Source organism: Sebastes umbrosus, chromosome 11 (assembly GCF_015220745.1).
Source record: "Sebastes umbrosus isolate fSebUmb1 chromosome 11, fSebUmb1.pri, whole genome shotgun sequence".
NCBI classification, from domain to species: Eukaryota; Metazoa; Chordata; class Actinopteri; order Perciformes; family Sebastidae; genus Sebastes; species Sebastes umbrosus.
Window position 1 is genome coordinate 27,249,670 of NC_051279.1, and position 25,951 is coordinate 27,275,620.

Genomic DNA, 25,951 nt, shown 5'->3' on the forward strand with positions numbered 1-25,951 from the left:
CCCAACTAATTTAGTAGTTTTGGATATAAAAGACTCCTTTCAAAGTGGGCTCTGAACAAAACCAGTACAGACAAGGCAACCCAAATGTAGTTTGGCATGCCCCGGGCAAAGGAAGACAAGTTTCTAATTGTTACAAGATGAATGCTTCCCTCTTGCGCACAGATGCGGTTGGCAGGTGTAGTTTGGTAGAAAGAAAAATAGTAGAAAGCAAATAGTTCCTAAATGCTCACAACAAGGTCTGTGAATTATCTTGACTAACCGGGTCATGATTTCTGGAGACGTTGCTGACGTATGAGCGCCATCTGTAGTTCCATTATATTGGAGAGAAGGCAGACATCTCTACGGCCAATATCTCCAACACTCGGCACAAAAAAAGATAGATTAATAAATAGCACTACTGTCCCTTTAATATTTTGAAATGTGGAATAATTCAAATACTTAAAACTATGGTCAATGAAAGTGTTGACAACAAATCTGCAGATTCAAGAGCCAAAACAAATACGATTAAAAACGATCAAAAATGTTGAAAACTGTGACCAGAAAACAGCATCAAAGACACTTTAAAGGTGCCTCCACAAGGTTCTCAACATGGTGGCGGCTGAGCCCCGCGGCTCGCAGCTAACGGTGCAGACAACAGCAACAGTGCTGACGGAGATAACAGTGTTAACCTGGGAGTGAACCAGAGGGTGGGCGCTACGCTTCCACGACTACGCCGTGGGTAGTTCTCAGTTCTCTTTATACATCCATGGTCGTAACGGTGTTATCAGCTGTGGCCACCATATGAGTGCAGCAGTGCAGAGCTGCAGCCATTAGCTAGCCAGTGGGGCATGGACTCACTGTAGCTCACATGCACTAACATGCATGCACAGGAGACGTAAATAAAGCACAGAGAAGCTCAGATTACAACACACACAGAGGGAGAGCGACTTCATTCTCTGCTCAGGTAGACATTGCTCCTCTATATCTTTACATAGACAACAGAGAACCTTTAATACATTTTTAATGTAGATAAATCAAAACATTTCCAGACATTTCTATGGACCCGCCGATCCCCGTTTTTAAACCTCCTGCAGACAGAGCTCAGAGTCGTCATCAATACCGAACCGTCTATGTGTCTGTCTGTACTGTCAATGTGCTTAAAAAAAAACTGGAACAGCAGTTACAGGATGCTGCAAATCCATCAAAACATTTACAGATACAGATACCACCTCAGGCACCCACACATCTCAGTGAATATCTGAGAGCATCACAGGCTGGACCTGCCCTCACATCGATTCTCAAGTTCAAAATCAGGTGGGAGAGAGGGAGTGTGTGTGTGAGTGCTGAGCTCCCCGCTGCCTTTGAACACAGAAGACTTCGTGTAGACTGTCTGCCAGAGTCGGCTGTTACACACACACATACACACACACACACGGACGACTAAACTGAGTACATATTTGATATTTTCCTGGCTGCAGACAGTTGGTTCTCAACAGGTGAAGGTATCAGGACATGAAAAATTCAGCAGGTTTACTGACTTATCGAGTGTGATGGATGGCGAGATAATAGCGTGTGGTGTGTCTATGTGTGAATAAGAGTGTGTGTTCAATGATGGATGGGCACAAGGGTGGGTGATGAGACGGTCTCCAAGAACAAGAGTTGGCTAGATCTAGAGTCTATCTGTCATGTGTGTGTGTGTGTGTGTGAGACGTATTAAATATTACAGATGATGCAACAGCTCATGGATTAGACTAATTGCAGTTAGATGCAGAGCAGCATATTGCTTGTGTTGAAATGGGCTTACACTGTACGTCAGCGCCTTTTTTCTCCTCTTCTTACAGTAATCAGAGCGTAGCTATCAAGATAACAATGTACAATAGATATCGCTAGTAAAACGTAGCTAGCTTACCTCCAATTCTCTCTGCAAAATGGACAAGCCATACTGTCCACGTCTTCCTAGCCACCTGCGAGTCCGTCTACACCAGCGCCTCTTTTTTTTTTTTAGACTTTTCAACAGACAGGATGGTACAGATGATCAAGGCAGCATGTTTCTGCCTTGTTAGCACTGTGACCTGTACAGACCTCTGCTAGAAAACAAACTTTACCTGCCGCTGAGCTTTCAAACTAATCTTTATTGACCACCGCAAACAGCCAGAACGTCCGCAGAGTCCAACGGGCCGTGTTTTTTTGTTTCTATTTTACGTGAACAGTGTGAGCCAGTGTCAGGTCGTGGTTGACGATCGGACCGTACAGTGTGAGCACATAAATCGGGAGCTTTGGCTTTACATCGCAAACGATCTACTCGTACAGTAGGAGTATTACACGACAGCATTTTTAAAATCGTACAGTGTATACGCCCCTTTAGGGAAGTTGCCCCCCATCCACTGGTAATATATCTCAAAACCATTTGTTGCTACAATAGAATTACAACCATGGGGTACCCCACGTCACCGGCTGTTCACTAGTTAATTTTTTATAAGCAAGGTCATGATCTTCCCTAGTTCAAAGACATATAGCTGACAGCATTCTGCTTCAATCCTGACGGGCCCAAGGCCACTGATAGCAGCCCGTCTGTATCTCTGTCTCCCCTCTACCCTTCAAGGTTGGCGCAGAGGAGTAGATGTCTTTCTCACGGCACTTTCACACACATAGGCATACGAGTGAAAAACACCACTTAGATTGTGAAGCCTTTACTCCAGACATACATTTACAGTTGTCTCTGTCTTACTGAATGTTTGTACTGCCTGTGACCTGGAACAACCTCGATGCTACCTGTACGAGGTACGCACTTTTATGTACATATGATCTGACACGTGTTGTTTTGAGGAGAAAAGACCATATTTGGGTTATCCTGTTTCTGTGCATCTGAACCATGGATGTATAAAGAGAACTGGATACAACGTTGGAGACAGGGGCCCCTGTTCATACTGGGAATTTGATTCACCTAAAAAGAAACTTATCTGCTGAGTTACAGACGTCTCTTTCCCAATGTAAGTCTATGGGAAAAAGACTTTCTGGCCCAATGGCATCAAGTGACGGACACGGACGTTGTAGTATTACTGTTTGGCCACTACGTAAATTGGCACCAACGACCGGCGCTCTTCCTGGAGGGCTTGATCTGCACAGGTTAAATACCCCTCTGACCACCTGTGTCCTTCAGAATCGAGGTGGCCAGCTCACTTGTGACTTATCACTTATACTGCCGTTCTGCTCGGTTCTCCTTGAATTCAAGCTGCTATAAACCTCCAGTCTTAAGACAGTTGTGGGTCTCCTGTTGCTTCTTCAGTCTCCAGCTAATTGCTCACAAGATTTCCATCACGGCCTGCATGTGAAAAATAAGGGTAGACCAAAATCCAATTTCAGAAGAAAACTAATTTCAAAAGCAGCTCATGACGGCAATAACCTCCACCAAACCAATTCATAACCGAGGAAGGGCGGGCGCGAGCGTGGGTAGGTGTTGAAAGAGAGAGAGAGAAAGAAAGAAAAGAGAGAGAGGTACCCAGGTGAATCATATCGTTTTTGTCTGGGCTGTATACCATTTGCCTTGTGTCTTATTGCAAAATTTAGGATAAGAGTTGGCAATTTCTCCTTGAAACAAAGAGAGCCAGTGTTAAGCTGAATACTAATGGGAGCCCGAGGCGTTCGAAATAACTTTGAAAAGGGCAGCGCAACTCTGTCCAAAAAAGAACAACTCATAGAGAAAGGGGAAAGAGAGGGAGAGGAACTAAGAAAGAGGACTGGAGTGAGGGTGTGTGTGTGTGTGTGTTGAAGAGAGAGAGAGAGAGACAAAACGAGGTGACAGTATTATGGTTTTGTCTGGTGGAACTCCCTACTCTCTCCACAATGAGATTAGAGGAGAGTTTGTCTCATTTCTTACTTGGACATCCTGTTCTTTTTAATTACGATGATGAATGGTATTTGTCAGGAAGTGTGTGTGTGTGTGTGTGTGTGTGTTTCCACAAAGTTAGGCATTTGTGTTCTCGTGCGCATGAGTGTATATGGCATTACTGCATGTGTGAGTGAACGTGTGTGTGTGTGTCAATGCGGCATCCTATAGGTGTGTGTGGTTGAGCCCCGCCCATAAGCAGCAGTTGATGATAGCATGCTTGCTCTTTAAACCAGTCTATAATTAGAACCCACCCACACCAGTTTACACTAAAACAATATCCACTTCAAATGTCGCCTCTTCATCCATTTCTTTCTCCACACAAACCGTCCCGTGTCTCAGCCACACACAGAGCTCCAAAACAGTCTGCGGTGTGAGAAAAACAAACACACTTCTAACCTCAAGCTACATTTACATTGACAGATTTATTATCTCAAAATTCAACTTCCAAGACATCCAGCAGACTAGAGAGCAATGATGGCAACCATTTGGGTTATGGCTAGGAAGGATCCAGCTTTTGTAAATATGACGTCACATACTCATGTTTATAGTATAGTATGTTGAAAAAAAGTTATAGAATAGTAAGTTGAAAAAAGTCATAAAAAGTCACAATATAGTATGTCAAAAAAGTCATGAAAATATTCAGTTAATTTGTGATTAATCACGATTAACTATCGACAATCATGCGATTAATTTTGATTAAATATTTGAATCGATTGACAGCCTTAATTATTTCCATTAAAGATTAATATGTCAATTATTTTCTCGATTAATCAATTAGTTGTTCGGTCTATGAAATGAAAAAAAAAAAAAGTGAAAAATGCGGATCAATGTTTCCAAAACCCAAGATGACGTCCTCAAATGTTTTGTTTTGACTACAACTCAAAGATATTCAGTTTACTGTCATGGAGGAGTAAAGAAACCAGAAAATATTCACAATAGCAATAAGAAGCTGGAATCAGAGAATTCTGACTTTGTTTTTTCTTACTCAAACAAATTATCAAAATAGTTGGCGATTAATTTTATAGTTGACAACTAATTGATTCATTGATTAATTGTCACAGCTCTATAAAGCAGGTGAACAAGGGGGATAGTATCCAACCTCATTGCTCCTCAGATCACCTACTGATTACCGGTGTATCTTGTTTCTCTCCTTGTCAGACATGTGTCATGTTCCAGCGATAACTCTGATCAGTACGATGCCGTTATTACTGAAAAGAAGACCCTAGTTGTAATAAACTGGACTCATCCTTTTTTCAACTCTGCTGTGGAGCTGCTCCGAGGCAAACAGAAGAAAAACTTTTGTTTGAAGTCAGCAGAAGGTGAATGTAGAGCAGGACGTGCTGCTCCGCCAGACGTTCCCTGGATCAATAAAGTTTTTACGACGTTCGAAAACGACTGTCTGCAGCAGGAATGCAGCTGAACGATGTTGGTCAGCGGAGACATGACGGTTCACTTCCTATACATGGAGGTGACAGTTCACTGACACAGAAGCCAATTAAATATCACACACCGTCACCTTCTGATCTGATAGACGGAGACGCACACTCACGCGCACGTGCACGCGCACGCGCACGCGCACGCACACGCACACGCACACACACACACACACACACACACACACACACACACACACACACACACACACACACAAACACACACACACACACAGAGCAGAGTGTAGAAACCGGCCGTGGCATGTATGACAAATGAGTTTTAACACCAGGGGTTCACCGTGTGATACGAAAACATGGCAATACAGTGTTCTATCTCCATGTCTTTCGCTCTCACACACACACAATGTCACTGCAGACCCCCCCCTCCCCTCCCCCCCCTGGGTCCAGCGAAAGAAGCTTTTGATTTGCATACCACGCGCACATTTTTAGCATCACAAGTGTTTGCTGGGCCGTCCTAGGTGGTGAGGAGGAGAGAGGAAAAATGACATTGTGTGGTTGAGTGGTGTCCGTGGGGACTCTCTCTCTCTCTCTCTCTCTCTCTCTCTCTCTATGGCAATGTGACAGTGGAGGATGCAGATGGAAACGTGCCACACACACACACACACACACACACACACACACATGCACACAACTCCCACACACACGGCTGACTGACTGACTGCTGGCTGTTCTGTGAGGCCTCCCAGTCTGGGAACCCAGAGGTGTCAGACAGTTATAATTATCACTCTGCTTCCACACTCATGCGCACACACACACACGCAAACACGCACAGTTCCAGTGTTGAATGGCATCCAGTTAGAATCTAGGCCTGTGCACCAGTCAGAAGTAAAAAAAAACGAAGAGAAGCGCCCCGCAGAAAGGCTTGTTTTCCCTCGTCGGCGTAAAAGGATGTCAGTTTCCAGCTTTCCTAATTTTCAACTTCTGTTATCACATTTTTCAGCCATAAATAATTCATACGTAATGCTCCAGTATGAGGCTGTTAGTTTTATACTCCATCCATAAAAACTACACGGTTAGGACTTCGGAAAGTGAACCAGGAGAGAAAGATTCCCCAGTGGCATCGTGTATTGGCGAATGAATGACAGTCGAGCCATAATTTCCTGAAAGTGTAAAACATTTATCCATATTTTAAATACTTTCAGTGTGAAAGACATTCTTTCAAGAGCATTCATGTAATAAATTATTAAACTGTGTTAATTATCTCAGTGAAAAGCCTCATTAGTTTTAAAGTGCTCAGTATGTATATAAAGACATTTTTTAGTCACCTTAAGAACAAAAAACACCAAGAGATATTTTTCTGCTAATGATAATGATAAGTGTGCACCTGAGCATCAATAAAAAAAAAATCATTTGAAAGACAAACTGTGTCCTTCAGCTGCGCGTTGAATCAAGCCAGCTAAATTACTACTATTGTAATTATTATGTAGACTTTCTTTAGTCTTATATGCAAAAGCCTTTATCCTCAACTGGGTTTCTTAAGCTGAAAAGGTTTGAAAAAAACCAGCAGCATGTTGATTTTTTTTTTTTTTTTTTTAAATAATAAACGCTCCTGTACAATGAGGCCTTAGTGTGAACCTAGCAGCACCACGGCAACCGGCAGACCGACTGCCCGAGCTGAAGGAGAAAGAGACATTTATGTCTTCAGCAGAATCCTCAGCGTGAGCACGCAACACTTTCCACTCATATTATACAAACAAACAGTAATGTATGTTAATGTATGGATGGAGTAATTCACTGTAAGGAGTCACTCTTCATTTAAACATAATGGTTTGTGTAATGACTAGATTAGCCTCCAAAGAGAAAAAAAAAATGCTCATAGTGTAAAACTTGTCTGGGCTTGCAGTGCAAACAGGAAGTGTAAAGCCGCCGTGGAGTCGGTGAGTTATTGTAGCTGTATACACCTCCAGCCAGTTGTTTACATTTTGCCAAATCTGCACCATAAAAGGTTTATAAGTACCTTTTTTGCACTGTGATCATGATGTACAGACACCTGGATTAATTGTGAGAGTGATGAAAAAGTCTTAATTTGAGTTAGTGGACTTATGGATGTTTATCTTGAGTAGACAGGGGATGCCACCATCAGCAGAAAAATAATAGTATGTGTGTTCCTGTTTGACTGAGATAAAGCCAATTTATACTATCCGCGCCTGCATGTTGGCGAGGGTCCGCTTTGGTCTGCGTGAAGTAAATGTCGTCATCCGCCCATTATGTGGACGTCCGCGTGCAGCCCAAAATTGGACTGGCATGACCGCCATGACCAGAGAGATCACGTCACACACACGACCTCTGTGTTTTGAGGCTGATGGATCCGCACGTGCCCGGCTGCAATCCCGCGCGTGGGTTGCATCGGAAAGTAATACAGTTTTCATTATTTATCAATACATGTTTATCATATCTAACCTAGTGCTTATTATCATATAATGAATTTTGCACTGGCGCACGTTAGACCATGCGCTAAAGATCATTTAAATAGGGCCCATCAGAATGAAACTCAATGTAACCTCCGTTCACGTTAGCTGCTGTTAGTTGCTTACCGGCTGCTAACAGCTAACGTTAACTAGCTCTCGTCCTGCCGATTTCAACACGGATTTGTTGTTCACAATGTCGCGTCAGCAGGGAACAAATAGGGTGTGTAACCCTGGACACGTCACCAGTCAGTTAACCTGCGATTTTAGACTCTTAGAATAGAGCCCCCCGGTACCTATGGTACCAACAGTACTGTGGAAGTACCGTGAGGTTTTCAGAATTTTGGCATCGGCTTAATACCGGAGTATCGGTTCTCGTGACATTCCTATGTGTGTGTGTGTCCTTTGCATATCGCGAGAACCGTTCATCCACTCGACTTCACATTTGGTGGGTGCATTGCTGAGGACACAAGGACGTGCCGTGTCAAATTTGGAGCAATTTGGACACGATCCGTGTGCCCACTCTGAACAGCCACGCCCCGAATGGGCACTGGACTAGTTAAAATATAATAAATCATTTCAGTAACATGGAAATTGGAAAACTATGATAGGTATCTTTGTACTATATATGTTTGCAACATTATTTTCAGTATCTTCTAGCCTCCTACACTTTCCATTTATCCTATTTCTTATCTATAGTACAGTATATTACATTCCCAGCTGCCACAATAACCCAATATCCTACTACAGATTGTAGGTCTAAGCCCCCAACATTAAGAAAAGCTTCTTCACAGGACCAGTAAAGTATCTCTGTATACCTGTAACCTTGGATGTTAAACCTGAACCACACATACACAGATGTAAGTGTGTGTGTGTGTGTGTGTGTGTGTGTGTGTGTGTGTGTGTGCGCCCAACCACCCATCTCTTACAGTAGACAAATGTGTGTATGAATGGCGGAGGTTTTTAAATGAAAAACGCCGGACCACCCAGGACTTTCAGTGTCGCCCTGCCGACCTCCGTGGCTGACAGATGAAGGCTATTCACATCAAGCCTTTAACACCTTCAGCTCCCCCTCTACACCAACACACACTCTCACACACACACACACACACACACACACACACACACACTCAATAGTCAATACAAGCTCCGCACAATCCCCTAAGACAAATGGACAGACTTCAAACACGTACATACACAACCTCCGAAAGACGGAGTGGGAGGGCGGCTGAGAGAGAGGAGAAAGACAGTCGGTGGTTTACCAGAGAGACACAGAGAGAGAGAGACCTAACTTCATCTCTCTCTCTCTCTCTCCTCAGCCATGGGGTGGAGGGAATGAAAGGCGTGGGGCGCTGTCAAATAGCCCCCCGCTTTTAATGGCCCAGCTGCACCATTACCTAGCACACACACTGGGCCCAAATAGACTGAGGGAGGAGGAGGAGAGAGAAGTCTATCAAACTAAGTATGAGGAGAGGAGGGGGGGCACTCATCATTACCTAGCATACACTGCCGGAGTCGGAGGAACTGAAAGAAACAGGAGGAGGAAGGGGAGAGGTGGGTGGAGGGGGTTGGGGGGGGACACAAGCAGCTAACTACAGTACAAGGCGTGTTAGTGAACCACACACACACACACACAGAAGGCCTCCAGGGAAGTTTTACAGCAGCTCTCTGTCATGAACAGTGATGTAAGGCCGCTGTCGCTGTCAGGTGTGTGTATGTGTGTGTGTTGATGGCAGGAGGTGAATGGTCACACATCTCCCTCGCAGAGTGGTCATAAGAAGGCGGCGTGCTGGGACCACAACGTGTGTGGGAGAGACGTGGTGACACACACATACACGTATAACGTCACTGGGATGTGGAGAAATCTGGGCTTTTATTTCTCTAATATTCCCTGTTTTTTTTAAGTTATATTCAGCCGATTAAATTGTTGTCAGTTGCTATAAGCCCCATAGATGTGGGTCAATAGGGGCCTACTACGCCTACCAGTAGGTTTTTATCATCTATTCACATGGTAGATCACCGAAAGAAGGTAAAAAAGTTAATGACGGCGACCTCTAGCGACCGTAGTAATTATGACAGGAGGAGAAGCAGAAGTCAGGCGCTGTAGTATATAGACAGTGTAAAGGGGTGGAGGTCAGGTCAGGGATGACACGGGGTTTTCACCCAGGAAATAGCTAATCTCGATTTATTGCATGATTATCCATAGTCAATCGTGATTAATCGCAATTTAATCGCACATTTTTTATCTTTTCAAAATGTACCTTAAAGGGAGATTTGTCAAGTATTTAATACTCTCATCAACATGGGAGTGGGCTAATATAATTGCTTTTTGCAAATGTATGTATATATTTATTATTGAAAATCAATTAACAACACAAAACAATGACAAATATTTTCCAGAAACCCTCACAGGTACTGCATTTAGCATCAAAAATATGCTCAAATCATAACATGGCAAACTGCAGCCCAACGGGCAACAACAGCTGTCAGTGTGTCAGTGTGTTGACTTGACTATGACTTGCCCCAAAACTGCATGTGATTATCATAAAGTGGGCATGTCTGTAAAGGGGAGACTCGTGGGTACCCATAGAACCCATTTTCATTCACATATCTTGAGGTCAGAGGTCAAGGGACCCCTTTGGAAATGGCCATGCCAGTTTTTCCTCGCCAAAATTTAGCGCAAATTTGAAGTGTTTATTTAACCTCCTTCCAGCACATGGTTAGTATGACATGGTTGCTACCGATGGATTCCTCACGTTTTATAGTTTCATATGATGCGTATAAACTTTTCATTTGTAAGAAGAATAATGTGTTATTTTGTCTGTTAAAAGCATAGTCTCACTTTAAAAATGAAAAGTAGCAAAGTAGAAGCAATTGGAACTAATAAGAGAATTAAAAAAGTGTATTTCTGTTAAAAAAAGAAGTGGTGAATGTGACATGACTGTTGTTGCAATGATGGAATTAGTCCTCTGGAAATGTGTGTTATGCTGAATTTAGCATGTGAGCTATTTAAATAGAGGTAATCCCCCCCAATCAATGTTTTTCACCCATCCTTTATTTTCCCATGTTGGCGGCATCTCTGCTAATATCTAAGACTGCAATTATTTGACTACTGTTTTTAATTATACAGCACAAACATAAACACACACAAATGAGTGTAACACACAGAATCATCAGTCTACAAGTCCACATTACAAAGCTCTGCTCAGACACAAAGATCAAATACGTAACGGTTTCTATGCTGTTATTTCTTGTATAATATTGGTCCAAAAACGGAAAATACTACATGGTGAACTTGGCTCCACGCTGATGCATACATTAAAAATACATCATTGTGTGGTGAAAGGAATGTTATGACTAACAAGACAGTGGCTTGTTCATCACCTCTTCTCTGGCAGGAATGTCAATAGCGCCCGACACCTACGAGCTCCGCACGCCCTGCTGCTCGGCATCCTATTTTTTATGCTCGCACTTTACTTCCAAGAATCCCCACTCCTCTCTCTCCATTTCCATCAGTCACTCTGTTTCTCTCTCTCTCTTTCCATCATCTCCATCCATCCATCTCTTGTCGGAGCCTCTCAGCGGGGCTCGGGCTGTTGTATGCGAGGCATACTTGGGCTGTGGCGTCAGTTTGGAAATGAGGCTCGTTTGCATTTAAACACTCTGCTCTCTGGGCACTTGGTAAACTTGATGAGAGGAGGATGAGGGGAGTGGAGAGAACGAGGGGAAGAGGAGAGAGAGGGAGAGAGAGAGAGAGAGAGAGAGAGAGAGAGAGAAGGGAGTAATTGCAACACTAAGAGAGAGAGAGGAACTGAAGAGAGAGAGGGGAGTGAAGGAGGGAGTGTGTGGAGAACACTGGCTAATATAAATTCATTATGTAAATCCGCAGCTCAAACAAATTGACAGGCGGGTATTACACCCGAGAGGAGCTGAATCAAGAGCATGAAAGCATTAGCTCCACTCACCCTTGACCTCCAACCTCGACCTGTTCACCGGAGTGTGCCTGTTATGCATACTAACGACTCAGGAGGGGCCGGCCGGACAGTAACATCACAACACACTTTGTTTTCTTACAGTGGTAGCTGGAGACAAAATCCTCCATCCTGCATCTACGCTGGAATGTAAACTATGCTGAAAGGAAAACACTGGAGAGGAGTGTTTTCTCACTCAAGTAGACCCACATACCAGATACAGACTGCAGCAGCCGCCGCTGGAGACTGTTCTTTCTTCCAATATCTGAAAAGAATATTTGAATTCCCAACCCTGGAAGCCAAAAAAAAGAAAAAAACACAATCAGCAGCATAGCAAGCCCGCAGTAGAGAGAGGACTGAGAGGTTATGAGGCAGAGTTTCTCCCAAAAGAGTGGCTTGATCCTTCATTTGAGCCACTGGGTAACAATTTCAGCTTCACCTTCTTTAACACCGACATTAAGCTAAAAAAAAACATATGAGCTGAAAATGTACATGAATAAGAAGTAAAGAAGCGTGGCTCCAGTGAGGCTACAGTTGCAGAAGATGTCATCCAATCAGCGAGTATCACCACATGATGCTTCGCGTGTAAGAGGATGAAAAAGAAAAACAACAACCCCCTCAACCACCCGGCGCCAATCTGTTGAAGATCTCTGGGGTGACAAGACATGAAAAATCACACAGAGTTCATTGTTTGCTGGCCATTATTCATGTTTGTATTCAGAGCTTTCAAAGCGGTATGACATCATGAGGGACAGCACATTACTTTCATTATGCAACGAAAAAAAGTGTATTTTGATGTAAACTTAAAAGATTAGACTTGCCGTGTTTGATTACGTTTATTTTATTTACTGACGCAGAAGTTCTGTGACCAAAGTCTTTATGATGAAATGCAACAAATTAAAGGGGCACTTCGGTGTTTTAGCATTGAGATTTCATTAATTTAGACACCCGATTAGACTGCTATCAGCTCATTAAATGGGTGTTATCAGTGGTTATAAGCCTCATAGATGTGGGTCAGTAGGGGCCTGCTTCACCTACTGTGTTGTAAAAGTGAAAGTGAAACTTAAAAGCAACACCTTCTAACACGTTGTAAAACCGCGTGAAACATTACGTTTTGTAAACAAACAAACAAAACTTCAACTTCTTCAGGTTTAGGCAAAAATAACTACAACTTCTTTAAGTTTTGGCAAAAGAACAACAATTTCTTTAGATTTAGGTAATAAAACTACAACTTCTTTAGGTTTAGGTAATAAAACTACAACTTTTTTATGTTTAGGCAATAAAACTACAACTTCTTTAGGTGTCAACAACAAAACTACAACTTTATTAGGTGTAGACAACAAAACTACAACTTCTTTAGGTTTAGGCAAAAAAACTACAACTTCTTTAGTTTTAGGCAACAAAACTACAACTTCTTTAGGTGTAGACAACAAAACTACAATTTCTTTAGGTTTAGGCAATAAAACTACAACTTCTTTAGGTTTAGGCAAAAAAAACTACAACTTCTTTAGTTTTAGGCAACAAAACTACAACTTCTTTAGGTGTAAACAACAAAACTACAACTTCTTTAGGTGCAGACAACAAAACTACAATTTCTTTAGGTTTAAGTGATATAACTTCAACTTCTTTAGTTTTAGGCAACAAAACAGTAACTTCTTTAGGTGTAGACAACAAAACTACAACTTCTTTAGGTGTAGACAAAAAAAAAAAATTTCTTTAGGTAAAGGCAACAAAACTACAACTTCTTTAGTTTTAGGCAACAAAACAGTAACTCCTTTAGGTTTAGACAACAAAACTACAACTTCTTTAGGTGTAGACAAAAAAAATTAAATTTCTTTAGGTAAAGGCACCAAAACTACAACTTCTTTAGTTTTAGGCAACAAAACTACAACTTCTTTAGGTGTAGACAACAAAACTACAATTTCTTTAGGTTTAGGCAATAAAACTACAACTTCTTTAGGTTTAGGCAAAAAAACTACAACTTCTTTAGTTTTAGGCAACAAAACTACAACTTCTTTAGGTGTAAACAACAAAACTACAACTTCTTTAGGTGTAGACAACAAAACTACAATTTCTTTAGGTTTAGGCAATAAAACTACAACTTCTTTAGGTTTAGGCAAAAAAACTACAACTTCTTTAGTTTTAGGCAACAAAACTACAACTTCTTTAGGTGTAAACAACAAAAATACAACTTCTTTAGGTGTAGACAACAAAACTACAATTTCTTTAGGTTTAAGTGATATAACTTCAACTTCTTTAGTTTTAGGCAACAAAACAGTAACTTCTTTAGGTGTAGACAACAAAACTACAACTTCTTTAGGTGTAGACAAAAAACTACAATTTCTTTAGGTTTAAGTGATATAACTTCAACTTCTTTAGTTTTAGGCAACAAAACAGTAACTTCTTTAGGTGTAGACAACAAAACTACAACTTCTTTAGGTTTAGGCAACAAAACTACAATTCCTTTAGGTTTAGACAAAAAAAATACAACTTCTTTAGGTATGGACATCAAAACTTCAACTTCTTTAGGTAAAGGCAACAAAACTACAACTTCTTTAGGTTTAGACAAAAAAAATACAACTTCTTTAGGTGTAGACAACAAAACTACAACTTCTTTAGGTTTAGGCAACAAAACTACAATTCCTTTAGGTTTAGACAATAAAACTACAACTTCTTTAGGTTTAGACAAAAAAAATACAACTTCTTTAGGTATGGACATCAAAACTTCAACTTCTTTAGGTAAAGGCAACAAAACTACAACTTCTTTAGGTTTAGACAAAAAAAATACAACTTCTTTAGGTGTAGACAACAAAACTACAACTTCTTTAGGTTTAGGCAACAAAACTACAATTCCTTTAGGTTTAGACAATAAAACTACAACTTCTTTAGGTTTAGACAATAAAACTACAACTTCTTTAGGTTTAGGCAACAAAACTACAACTTCTTTTCACAGGCTGTGTAATAGACAAGTAAACTAATCTCCACGTGTAAACTCAGTGGTGCCCGTTTAATGCTGTTCTATTCAACAAAAATATCCTACTTTGTGGTTTTCTGTGTTTTATCTTGAGTTTGGAGAACACATGGTCGTCCATTGAGAAAAAATCGACAGCACTTCAAGCTTTTGAAACGCTCTCAAAACCCTCCAATAACCTCAACAATGAATGACATTCAAGCAACCTATTTTTTTCTCAGTTGGCTGTTTGGACATGTGCATCATTTTGGAGAGCACTCAATCCACTCCAACATCCTCAAACACTGACCAGTCTCTCACGAAATAAAATCAACCAAACAACATCTTGATTATTAAGCCCTCATGAATATCCAAAAAAGTATTCAACAATCACTTCAGCCAACTCTGCCCGATCGCCCCTCTCTGACTCAACAGGCGGGTCGCCTTTGGAGTTGACCATATGGAAGGATACGAGTTCAAGTTGTCGCTATTAAGCAGCGGTGTGACGAGGGCGACGGCAGCCGCGGTCTTAAGCATCCGCAGCTGCTGTCAGCTTTAATTGGCCCGGCAGACTTACAGCCAGCCACCACTCATCTCTGACCTGAGTACTGCCAGAAAAAAACAAAAAAAAAACATTAAACAGGCTTCAAAGACTACCGCTGGGTTTAGGAAGAGAGGGTGAGAGACAAAGAAAGAGACTGAAAGACAGCAAAAACGCAGATGAAAGCAGCAACTACAGAGAGAAAGAATGAGAAAGGGAAGTGAAAGGGAGAGGGAGGTCCTGGTGAACGTCTTTATCCAGTGCTTTACCTAGTGTTTCTCATGTTGTGTCTGCTCGGAGTAAAATCCTTTAACCACACGGAAACCAGGCTGCTAAACAGAGAGCCTGAAGACAACAACTGGACAACTTCACTCATCTGAATCCTAATGAGCTCTCTCTCTCTCTTTATTGGCATGTCTGTATACAATACAACGTCGCCAATGGATGTTGATACAAACAACACAATTATAATGAAAAGAGCTGCCAATCTATTAAAACATTTTTTTTATGTGTTCAAAATGTACATTTGGCTGTATGCTTCTGGGTTGGCTTATTTCAGTGTCTTGTCATTTTAGTCCAGGAGCAGGAGAATTTTCTCTTTGTTTATTTAGAGCTAAAACATAATGTGATTTGTTCTGTTGGCATATGAGTATAAAAATGTTCAAGGAATATCTAAATATAATGCATCAATCACTGCATGTGGCAGCAGCTCAAACTAATAAATGAGACGGGGAAACTACGTAAAGGGAGTTGTGTGAAAAATCACATCTAAGGTATGAAGAATAATGTTACATTTTCTGCAGTAACACAACTGTTATTTCAATTTTAGTAATATTGATGGACATAATTTCTTTCTATTTCTCTCTGGATTACTGTTGACTGTAACTCTGATTTACGGGACATAATGGGACATAATGTGCAACATCATAGACATAATCATGAGTATTCCCAATTAACCATATACAATTACCTGTACGTCAGATTTGATATTGTACATAGCTATAGGGTATGCCACTTCTTATGCATATCTATGATCCTTACCATTAACCTGTTCATATTTTTTGGCATTATATATATATTGGATTTGCACCTTAGTGATATTTTATATTTATATATTTACACTCTTTCCTACTTTGTATTGCAACTGTTGCATGACAGTTTCCCTTGGGATGAATAAAGTTCTATCTCATCATATTTCATTAATTATCTTATTTACATTTTTTTAAGTGGGGTTGTATGAGGTACCTACAGTAGATGGAGTTTGGAGAAACAGAGCAGGAGCACCAGCACGGGAGCAAAGCAACGTATACTGCTGTGGAAAATCAATATCGGTTTAAGTGTACGCTATATTTAGAATATTTTCACCACTTTACCTTGCCGCCAGACAGCCCTTTCCGACGGGGAACCGGAGCTGTTATAATATCCATCTATGCTCTTTTCAAAGCCAACGGACTCCATTGACACCTACAATTACCGCCTCGCGGTTATACGCCTCCAACCAGTCCATTTGCAGTTTACATGCACGTCTGTCCAAAATGTCATCACTTTATCATTTTATCCTGTTCGACAATTGTGTGAAATTGTCATAATTAGCATAATAATTCTTTGACTTATGTCTAAAAACGTGTTTGGTGAGATCACAGTGACCTTTGACCACAAAAATCTAATCAGTTCATCATTGAGTCCAAGTGGATGTTTGTGCCAGACGTAATACGATTCCCTTCCAGTTGTTCCTGAGATATCGCGTTCACGTGAATGGACCGGACGGAGGTACGAATAACCCGAAAGCATAATGCTTCAGGGTTGCACAGAGACATTAAAAACAGCAATTTTACCACGCAGAACAAGGGAGTTCCTGGTCTACCGCTTCCTCAATCCGTTTGTGTTATTGTGTGATTTTGATGAAGCCGAACTAACCCTTTAAAAACACCACATTCAACTGAAATCGAATTCCTATTAGTGATTGAAAATCACCTAAATTACACATATAGGTGGACATTCAAATACGCACAGAGAAATATCTCCCAGGGATGCCTGTGATCTGGAGGTCACTACCTCACTACCGTCTAACCGCAGCGATGACCAGCTCCAAATCCATCTCCTCCACCATCGATGCCTAAACCCAACCATTCAATTAGCAGCATCCTGCAGCTCCATTCATTTGCTGCCTAATTGACCTCTGAGTCACAGAGGAGATCAAGTCGTGGTAATGACAACAGCTGCACAGAGTGAGACTCCAACCATGTTGACACCATAATTACGCAGCAAGTCACCCAACATGGGCTTTAGGGTCAAAACTGAGTGAAAAAGGAGATGAGGAGTCAGCGGGGCCGAGAGAATAAGAAATACATGAGGGGAAAAAAAGAGGAGGAAAGAGGAAGAGAAGACAGCTGACCGGAGGCTTGTTCAACCATGAGATTAGGCTAAGTGATGAAAAGCAGGGAGGAAATAGAGACAGAGACAGTTGGAGAGCCCCGGGTGAAGAAAAAGCGTAGAAGACGGATGAAGAATGTTTCTCGGATGCTTTTAAAGGCCGGCGTAAGAGCAGAAAGCGAGATAACATGGTTGTGTGATCTTCGTAGCCAGCGCTGGGACAGGAACGACCACTGGGCTGGATCTAATAACGGGAGCTGATAAATAGTTTCAGCTTCAATCACTGCATACGGCTGAACCCACTCGAGGTTGAAACATCAAATTAACATGGGTGTCTGGACATGTCAGCTGTACAGAGGATAACATCACGCCAGCTCTCGAAAAACATAAAACAAACCAATCTTATCTGGTGGTGATATCACAAAGCCAGACAATAAGAAGCACTTCAATGATGATAAAAGAATAAAACTAATTTAAATGACTCAAACTGGGATTTTTGTGAAATAGCTCCACACTGATCATGGCTCTTTTTCATCAAAGGTTGATTTGGACTTCAGAATACAGATAATCTTTAGACAGCACTAAATCACAGTTATGATCATTAACATCCAAGAGACCAACCCTGGCCTCCCAGTAGAAAGTTAGAAACACGGTCTATAGACCTCGTCCTTTTCCTATCGTGATAGAAATCACTCCAAACTTCCTCGCTGCTCAATGAATATACAAGAAACGGTGACCAGGGCTTTAGAGAGGGAGCAGCACTTTACTGGTGAGGTAACTGTGGTTCCATGGAGTGAGCAGAGGTCATTTGGGAGTTTTGTACTTACTGAAAGGTGTGTAAGCCTGTAAAGCTACCTTGCTCTTGTAATATATGCTATAATTCTCAATACTACTCAGCCCCAGGTTTAGCAGAATATTTGCGTGAAGCTATCACGCCAAAGGAATGGCGGAGAGGACATAATGCCATACGCTGAGCATTTTAGTGTCTACCTGTTTGGTTGTTCTCTTTTATTCTCTTTAGAACAGTGTCCAACTTTGAAACCTTTAGCTTTAAAATTAATTATTTTATTAAAGCAACAGGAGAATGCCCAGCCTGATCTCACTGAAATATGTGAAATGACCACAACCTCTTAATGTGGTGGCGATTACGTTGCGATTATGTTGTAGGTGCCAGCACAAAGGAAAAAACAACGCCAATGGAAAGACAATTAGGATCCTTTTTCATGGTGGACACATGAATCCCCAGGTTCAACAGAAATATGTTTTAATGAAAGTAGGGAGGGTGGGTGGTTGAGTGGATGGGTCATACACAGGACTTTACCGAGGAGGCCGGTGTCAGTGTCCCGTGTGAAACCAAAAGTCAACATTGAGTTCAAGGTTTCCGGCAGTGTATAGCAAGCCCAGGGGCCCGCTGGGCCTAAGTTGACTACCCGCCGGGCCAAAGCATCAAGGAATTATGTATTTTTAAGATGTTTTTGAAAACTAAAATGTGTTAAACAAGTAGCGAACTCTGTTAAGGAATAACTCAGTGCGTAGGTTGTGTGTTAGCGAGTGTCGGTGTGCGCTCCAGAGTTACAGCACCCGTGTGTGTGGCAACAAGTATGAAGTCATAAATGGTAAATGGACTTGCACTTATAAAGTGTTTTTCTAGTCTCCCGACCACTCAAAGTGCTTTACACTACATATCAGCATTCACACATTCACACACACATTCATACACACATTCATACACTGATCAAGGATCAAGGATCTAACCTAAATACTCATTCACACATTGATGGCGCAGCCTTTTAGAGCAATTTAGGGTGAAGTGTCACACTTGGACATATCACAGCATACACCACAATATCTACAGTAGGCTATAGAACGTTTGCTAACATTAGGTTCAAGGTTCTTTATTTCTTCAACAATGTTCATAAAATATGTCTCTATAATATCTATAAAGGGGAAACCACACAGGTAAATGTAAAAGCAAAATGATAATAACGTATAAGGTATAAAATAGTGCAGTTAAAATATAGGGCCTAAATATAAAAATAAGTAAATATAAAAATAGTAATGTAACTGTAAATGTGTCATTTTGTGGAAAACAGTATTTCAGATGAAAACTGAATGTAAACAGGATGTAGTATGTATATGCATGTCGAGAAGTAATATATGTACACAGAGGTGTAAACAGAAATGTAGTATGTAATAATGAGAAGTAATAAAATATATTTAAATTATATGCAGAGGTGTAAACATCAGCCACCATAAGCTACTGGTCATACCAGACCAACCAAGACTGTAGAGATGAAAAGCACGAGTGTGTTACTTGTAACTTTATCTGTTGCAGTTAAAATGCTTTTCAATCGTTGTAAAACTGATATGAAAATCACTGATCACAGCATAAATAAGCGCTGACGGACTGAATTCATATACAGTTTAACTAAAAAAAGCAAAAATCACAAGACAAGACAGAGTCAGCTTAAACCCAGAAGCAGGACAAGCTCCCCTCCTACGACTGAGTTAGGTGCTTTACTGCACAACACAGCACTGACCTCAGATTCCTCCTCAGGAATGGTGAGAAAAAACAACTGTATTGCATCATAAGAAAAAAAAAGTGTTGAGGCTATCAGCGGTAGGCTACACAACAACAGCCCTGTCTAAGGCACTCAGACAGTCTGGAATGAAGCAGTCAATAATAAGCCTTCACAGAGTTAGGAATCTCCAACACAAACAGAATCAATCAGCGGGCCCGGAGGCTCGCTAGATGCTATTGAAGTGTCGTTCACACTGGACTGGAATCAATGGCTAAGCTAGAGTTGTACATCGATCCAAACCATCCTCTGGTCTCCTTCCCTGTCCCCTCCTCACACTTCAGCGGAGCCTAACAAGGTAAGAAAGCCGAGACAAGCCTGGCTAAAGTGAAATGGCAGCATGCAGCCGTCGCCCCTTGATCTATAATGGCACACCCTCTGAAAACACACATTCTTCCTCAAATGTTTTACGTGGGCTAAACGGTGCTTTAGAGACACTACTCTTTCAAAGGTCACTGAGACCTCAACATGGGTCTTCCCTGCTATTTGGAGAGTGAACCATATTGTACTGCTATGGTGCTTCACCACCTGACAGACTTTTGGGTAAGACTGTGCAGTAATAAAGCTGGACAGATGCAGGGAGCTACAGTTACAGTGATCAACCGCATGTCTGGATCAAATAGCTTGGGAAATAATCATTCCTATACAAATGCTGTTTAAATAATTCTCTTATAGTAATCAGTTAGTGTTCATTTTGGGTCTTTTCATACATGGCAACATATGGAAAAACATTTTAAAACTACTTTAGACTAACATTAGTTGAATTTTTGTTTTGTTTTTTACTTTACTCTCTCAATACTTCACTTGTGGAACGTCTGCTCTCTGGCTGGATACCTGATGCTGCGTGCAGATTGATATCATGACAGGAAAAAGAAAGTAATTTTCTCTGAAAGCACCTGTGGTTGAAGCCGCCCTCGTCAGGTGGATTGATGATACCTGGTCACGTAACGACCCCAAAGTGAAGCTCTGCCGATACCTCAACTGGCTCTGCGGCACAACACATGCAGACCGGCGCCTGTCTCCCTTCATGCCGTTACCGGCTGAGAGGACGAGGAGCCCCGGTAAAAGGGGTGCCGTTCTGCATGCACGCTCGCCCTGCAGAGCCGTAAAAACGGCAACACCTCAACCTCAGTGAGTGAAAAGGCAGGAGAGTTGGCAGCGAAATAGTGAAGCTGTCCGTTTTATTGCTTTGTATTCATGTAATAATGGCACTCGGAGAGCGCAGACCTCCGCCAAGGTGCCTGACTTTAAAAACAGATCACAGCTCACAGCTGGCGGTACCGTGAGGTGGTCGGCTTGTTATTAACACGGTGTGTTTCCGTGTAACATATCGGCGGATACCTCTCTCATTCAGCAGCCTTGTTATGTCTCCATAACGTTACACTACGTCGTCTCTCACCCCATCATCTACCGCCTTTTTCTTTCTCAGTGCGGACGGCTAGCAGCTGCTCCCGCACCTCGAAGTCTCGTCACACATCCACACACGTATCTCTATGCTCTCAGAAGGAAGAAGGCGGGGTCATGCGTCATCAACACGTCATCAGTCACACTGTGCATGTGTTATACCCTGTGGTCTTAATGCTCAGGCTGATCGGAATCCTTAAAAACATTCCTGAATCCGGATCATGATCCGGATCGCCACCAAAATGTAATGAATTGTTCATTGTGCCACACCCCATGCCTTTCATTCAAATCCATCAAGAACGTTTGGAGTAATCCTGCTAACAGACAGACAGACAGACAGACAGACAGACAGACAGACAGACAGACAGACAAACAAAACAACACCGGTGAAAACATAACCTCCTTGGAGGTAAATACACAAATGACAGTTAGATGGTAATCTGCATGAGAAACGATGCACAACAACTAAAGTTCTGTTATAATAATCATCCGCTTATGGTGATCAATTTGATCTGGACAGACATGATCACCAGAAGATGTTTTTGCAGTCTGCAGGTCGAGGGTTTGGTGGCTAAAAGTTTTCAACATATTGATGTTGTGTATGTGAAATAATCATAAAACTGCATTTGAAAAAGAAAAAAACTATGGTACTATGGTTTCATAGGTTTGGACTGGTGCGTGCTGGGATGTTAGCATGGAGCTTGCAGGACTGGTGTGATTGCAGTGATGGAGCTTCAGGATACAGGGTTTCTCTAATTTACAATGAACTGAGAGGCCAAAGAGCAGAAAGACATTTTTTTAATATAATTAATTTGCGATTAATCGCGATTAAATATTGTTATCGATTGACAGTCTAATTTCTTCTTTCAAAAGTGAAATAGTCTCTCTTTAAAACAAGCTTTAATGGTCAAACATGACGCTGACTAATCGTGCTTTGGATTCAACATTTTGGGGATTTTGTCATTTTTTTTTCACAGCAGACATTTCACCACTCTTTACAGGTGTAATTAATAACATTAATAACGACTGTGTTGCATTGAGGGAAGCCAGTTCCAGGGCCCTAGAGAGGAGGTGTGTGTGTGTGTGTGTGTGTGTGTGTGTGTGTGTGGTGGAGGGGGGGTGCAGTGTGTCAGGCTGCAGTGTGTCTAGACAGTATTCATGATCCATCTGTCTGCCACTGCCACGGCAACAGCCAGCGGCTACAACAAGATGGCAAACTCCATTACCACAGAAACATTTTCTATGTCCCTCTCCCTTCCCTCTTCCTCTCTTTCTCCTCCTCCTCTCTCTCTCTCTCTCTCTCTCTCTCTCTCCCTCTCTCCACCTCCATATCTCTGTCTTGCCCTCTGTCTCACTCCCAGCTTCCCCCCTTTCCTCTCCTCTCCTCTTCTCTCCTCTCCTCTCCTCTCCTCTCCTCCCTCTTAGTCTGTCTGCACTCGTTTTCAGTCCCCGGCCACTTCTTTTTTGACAATCTACCTCTCTCTTTTGTTTTCCTCACTCTCCCTTTCCTCCCCATCCCTCTCTTTCCTCCCCATCCCTCTCTTTTTCCCCTACCTCCCTCGCCGTCTCTCAGGCATCACCAGAAAAAATGTGCACCGGCTCAGAAAATTACAATCATTGTACAGCTTTCCCATAACGCCGGCTGCAGACACTTACATTAACATTCGCTCTAGACAGCTAAATATTTTAAGTACCCAGCTCAGGATTCTATCCATTGGAAATGAGTACCCCCCCCGACCCCCCCACCTCCACCTGTCCCTCCCAAAATAATAAAAAAAGAGGTTCTTATAGTGCCGTGTGGAGGGAAAGAAGGGCAGGCAGAGAAAAGTGAGATGAATTTACAAAACAACAAGGTTGGCGGGTTTGAGAGGTGAAACGTATTTGAGGTGAGGAGGGAGGGAGAGATGGAGGGGAAGGTAAGGAACCCGACACACACACACACACACACACACAGAGCCAAGGATGAAAGTGCTGCTGTAAAAAGTTTTCCCTCTCCTCCTAAAAGTTGTTGAAAGAGAACGCTGCAGCACATCAAAGTGGCCTGGCAGACAGCCATCGGAGCCCATTGGTGTCCTTCACCCTCTCTCTCTCTCTCTCTCTCTCTCTCTCTCTCTCTCTCATTCTCTTTCCCCCTCTCTCTCTGTCTGTCTCTCTCTCTCTCTCTGTTTCCATTGATCGTGACGAGTCGAGGGAACACTCTCATCTCGTTCCCCGGACAGTGCTGCTCAACGGGAGGTAGAAGGAGGTGGTTGGTGGAGGGGCGGGGGTGCTTATGAAAGAAGCAAAGAGATTCAAACAAAAAAAAATGCGTGGAAATGGTAAGGTGGAAAAAAACTTTTGAGGAAGATGTGTTAGATGGATATGAATCCTTCTATAGGAGTCCTACCCTATGGCACTTTATGGTGTGTGGTGTACACCTCTAACTACTGTATGAGGATCTTACCAGCACTTTAACATTCAATGACATCACTCACAGATTTCTTGAATTTTGATAAGATGGGTGTACAGTGAGTGATAAATTATTGCAAGATTATTTCTACAGCCTAGACAAGGGATGAATACAAGGTGCACAAGTTGGCTTTGAGTTTACATGCCGCAAAAGAGTATATCAACCGAAGGCCCAGACACACCAAGTCAACATCAAAGAACTAGAGGCAATGAAGGTCGACTGTTGGGTCGCCTCTTGGCCGACAAGTTGCACCTGAACGCACCGCAAAGACGACAGCAGACGGCCAGTTAGCACGTACGTTCTGCGCCTGCGTGAGATGAAATAACTCTCCACACCAGCAGGCGACGGCAGTCTGTATTCATCATTCACAAAAAGGTAAACCAGAATACCGAGGAGGACGGCGGATATACAATCCGTTGTTATGAAACGTACGTGAAATGAAGAATTTGCCAACCATTTTCACACCACTCTCACTGTCGTTGTGAAAACATCTGTGTATTGGAACAATCAGATGAGACGAAGATGAAAAATGAGAAGAGCCTTCTGTGTTTTTTCCTCTTGACTTTACTCGTCAGCTTGTTTTCCCTCACTTATGTTTCTCTTCTCGTGCACCGATTAGTTTAATCTTTGTTTTATGGCACGGCTCAGGTTAAACCCTTTATGAAACATGAACAAATACATACAAAGAATGAATGCAATCATTCAGTATGTCAGTTACAAAAAACATCAATTAATGAAGCTAGGAATAAATAATTCTGTCTTCTCTTACCTGTCTCCTATCTAATTTTGGCAATATTAGTGCCATCCCTGGAAACGGAAGTCTTACATACTGTACATATCGTCGTTATACTTGTTAGATTTTCCACTGTGAAATATTGACATTTTCCTCGCTCTACCGTTACTGTTACACTCTCCACTAGCACCGCACTGTTGTTGTTTGCTATCCTAATGGGACAAACTAAACCTGCAGTGAGTTCTTCTTCGCTGCTCTAAAAACAGTAGTTGCCAGTGGCAGCCATGATACATCGAGGGCGACAGCACAGTGAAGGCTATATTGTTTTGGAGCAGTGAAGAAAAATGTATATCCGGTTAAACAAGTTGATTTTTTCTGGGATAGTACGTTATGATCGGTGCAAACTGTAGACTGGCGTACTCGCCGATACCCGATCTAGAATTTTGGGCAGTATCGGACGCATTTCTGATACTGGTATCAGAACAACTCTAATTAGAAATTGAATGGACAAAAGTAATTTGTAGTGGTAGTAGTAGTAGTAGTAGTAGTAGTAGGCTTCATGAGGAGTATACAAGACGAAAATGTTAATGATTTAATTCATTAATTTCCTCCACCCAGCGCAGCAGGATACGCGCCACATGTGGGTCTCTCTAAGTCAGTGTAAATTGTTATATTTGATCTGTTTTGTGACGACTGCCGCCGTTCTTTTTCTGGGGAGGACTGTCTCGGCAGACATGTGTGCACAGGGTAATGAAACCTATTGACGACTTGACTGAACACCTTTCTTTTTAATGTTCCTTATTAATTTTAATTATTTTGTACTGCCTCTTCCTCATCATAGATTTTTATCGAACGTCTCAGGTGTTCCTGTGATTCGACTCCTTTTGTGGCTCTGTAGCCTGCGGCTCTGTTGTAAAGGTAATGGTTATTGTGTTGTTTGTTTAATGCCTGATGATCAACACGTAGCTTCTTTAGTCAATTAGGTGTATGGGAGTTCACCACGTTTTTGAATCTAAATGCCATAAAAGTTTCCTAGAAAAACTCCTTGTGCTCCGTGGGGAGTTGGTTTGCAGTACCACGTCTGAGGTTGCCCCTCAGCATCCACATCACATGCTCACTGGGGATCGACAAAGAGACCCCAGGGAGAAACAGCAGAGAGGGACAAGCGAGGTAGAGAGAGGAGGATGAGCATGTTATCTGTCGGTGCTGTGTGACGGTGTGAGG

The 25,951-nt window shown here is 42.0% G+C and overlaps 1 protein-coding gene across 2 annotated transcripts in view; it reads right to left on the reverse strand.

Moving 5' to 3' along the window:
- ldlrad4b (low density lipoprotein receptor class A domain containing 4b) overlaps positions 1-25,951 on the reverse strand; it is a 220,495-nt gene that overhangs the window by 82,401 nt on the left and 112,143 nt on the right. The window lies entirely within an intron of this gene.